Source organism: Belonocnema kinseyi, chromosome 9 (assembly GCF_010883055.1).
Source record: "Belonocnema kinseyi isolate 2016_QV_RU_SX_M_011 chromosome 9, B_treatae_v1, whole genome shotgun sequence".
Taxonomy (NCBI): domain Eukaryota; kingdom Metazoa; phylum Arthropoda; class Insecta; order Hymenoptera; family Cynipidae; genus Belonocnema; species Belonocnema kinseyi.
The window spans coordinates 88,319,129-88,322,116 of record NC_046665.1 but is presented as its reverse complement, the minus strand read 5'-3'; the positions used below and the strand labels follow the sequence as shown (position 1 = coordinate 88,322,116).

The 2,988-nt window shown below is 27.9% G+C and overlaps 1 protein-coding gene across 1 annotated transcript in view; it reads left to right on the top strand.

Annotated features, from left to right (window-relative positions):
* The window catches only part of LOC117180335 (mitoguardin), a 166,048-nt gene that overhangs the window by 102,602 nt on the left and 60,458 nt on the right, over positions 1 to 2,988 (top strand). The window lies entirely within an intron of this gene.

Here is a 2,988-nt window from a genome sequence, read left to right as displayed (position 1 = left end):
GCTTTTCGGAAAATTTGTCAAGAATAAAAAGTTCTTGTAATCAGCCGAGAAATACGCCTGAATTTTTCCGGAGCGTTTTGAGCAAAATTTTGAATTTTGCAATAATTGTTCATATGCAAAATCCGAAATTTTGCTCAAAACGCTTTGAAAAAAATCAGGCGTATTCCTTGGCTGATTACAAGAACTTTTTATTCTTGATGATTTTTCCGAAAAGCGCATCGTTTATTGTAAAAAAATTCATGAACGTTTACACAAAAATTTTGCCATTAAGACGCCATTTTGAAAATACTAAAACGAAAAATCGATCTTTGAACCATGGATTCTCAAAGTTTAGACATTTATTCCACCCGTTAGTGAGATTCCAGGTTAATTACAGACTCGAAAAGCTTTGGAAAATGGTTCACAAAAAAAATAGGCACGAAAAATAACGTTTTTTTTTGTTTAAACTGCATTTTGGGATAATAAGAAAATTTTTCGAGGAATTTCATTGGCACCGTCGGAAAGAGGAGATCTTAAGCAATAAAAATATATGTGTCTCAATTTTTTCTAGTGTCGAATAGTCTTAGTTATTGGCCGTTGAAAAGCAGTGTACCGGTAGTGGCGTTTTGGCCGTTTAAGGGTTAAACGGTTAAAATAATTTCAGAGTTCTGAATTTACATGTTGAACGCTGAATAATTTTTTTTTTGCTTTTAATAGGTTTTAATTTTGTAACTTAAATTGAATTGGTTAAATTTGGAAAAGTTGAATTACCAATTTAAAAATTATTAGTTTTTAATTGATTTAAATTTATATCAAATAATTAAAATTGTTAAGGGTTTGATTCTAAAAAAGTTTTATTATCACAATGTTTGGGGACTATAAATTTTTTCAGTTTAAAATAAAGTTCGCATTCGTTTCAGTTTCAAGATTCTGGAGTAGAATTTTTTCCATGTTTAATGTTTCCCATTTAAAATTACTATTTAGTTTGAAGGCTTATTTAGTATAATTCGATTCATTTTTTTATTTTGTAAAAATTCATCTAATTAGCTTAAATCTCACATTGTAATTTCGTTATGTAGTAACAATTTAAAATTCTAGCATTTCATAAGCTTTGACTTTGAAAGATTCAATTCATTTTTCAATATTAAATTATAAAATTTTAATGGCTTTGAATTTGAAATTATTCAAATTCAAAAGTTTTCAATCGTTAATTATTTAATTTTGAACGCTTTTAAGTATAAATCGTACAAACTCAATTCCTCGGAATTTTCAATGAATTAATATTAAATTATTCAATTTCTACGGTTTTTAAAATTGCCCTATTATTTAAATTTTTTATCTTAAATCATTGAATTTCGTGATTCTTCAATTTAAAATAAAATGGTTTACTTTGCAAGGCTTCGATCTAGAAACGATACAATTTGATTCCTTTTTCTTATTAAATTGTCCAACATCGTGCAATATTTTTTTCATTTCAGAAGCCTTCAATATTGTTCAATTAAAAAAATATATAATGTTAAAAAAATGGGTTTTAAAATTGATTTTTAAATTTGCATATTTTTGATGTTCGGAAATATAAATGCAGATGCGTGAACGCGCGATTTGCGCCCGTGAAATTACTTCTAGTGCGTAATAAAAGGCATCTTTGCATTTTTCTTTATCAAAAATTTCCTTATCCTACTTTTATGATTCAAAGTCAATTGATTTCTTGCAAAAGGGTTTGCTGATGCTTATCGATTTCCGCAATTGATCACGTATGTAAAAAACTGTGTTTCGCAAAGAGATTAGTTTTTTTTTATAAATCGGGAGAAATCACGAATATGTACCGGGAGAACCGAGAGAAACCCGGGAGACGGAAGTTTGAAAAATAATGGCCACCCTGTAAAAGATTCTTGAATTTTTTACAGATTTCTTGAATTTGAAGGGATTTTAAAGTAGTTTAGGGTATTTTTTAAAAACATTTAAAGGAATTTGTATGGGATCTAAAAAGTTGCAAGGGATTTTTAAATATTACAAAGAAGTTTAAATGTTACAGAGAATTTGAAACATTTTTGGGTATTTAAGAAGATTCTGAAGGGGTGTTTATAGATTTCAATCATTTGAAGGGATTTCAAAGGATTTTAGGGTACTTTTAAAATTTCTAAGGAATTTTCAAGAGCTTTAAAAAGTTACAAGGGATTTCAAAAAATTTCGAAAGTACTTATATATTTTCGGGTATTTTAAAGGTTCTGAAGAATTTTCAGTATATTTTAATTATTTGAAGGGATTTTAAAGGATTTTAGGGTATTTTTAAAAATTCCAACGACTTTTTAACAGATTTAATTAATTAGAGGAGTTTCAAAAGATTTCAAAATATCTGCAACATTTTCGGATATTTTAAAAGTTTCTGAAGATTTTTCAATAGATTTTTATTATTTGAAAGTATTTGAAAGGATTTTAATGTATTTTTTTAAATTCCAAGGAATTTTTTATAGCTCTAAATTTTTCAAGGAGTTTCAAAACATTTCAAAAGAACTGAAATATTTTTGGGCATTTTAGAAGTTTCTGAAGAATTTCTAATCGATTTTAATAATTTGAAGGGATTCCAAAGAATTTGAAAGATTTAAGGGTATTTTTTAAAATTCCAAAGAATTTTTAAGAGCCTTAAAAAGTTTGAAGGGATTTTAAAAGATCTGAAATATTTACGAGTGTTTTAAAACATTATATACGATTTTCGATAGATTTAATGGGATTTCAAAGAATTCTATATATTTTAGGGAATTAGGGTATGTTTCTTACAACATTCGAAAGCGCTTTCAAGAGCTTTAAAAGGTTTCACGGGCTTTAAAAAGATTTTAAAGTTTTGAAATTACGGGATTAGAAAAATTTTCACGAGGCTGTAAAGAATTTCGGAAGATATTGCACGATTATACGAGGGTGGATTGATAAGTTTCCGGCCTGACCAAGAGATGGCGCCACTACGCCTACCTTGAGGTGGCGTTCTATAGTACCATCCTTAGATAGCTTGTA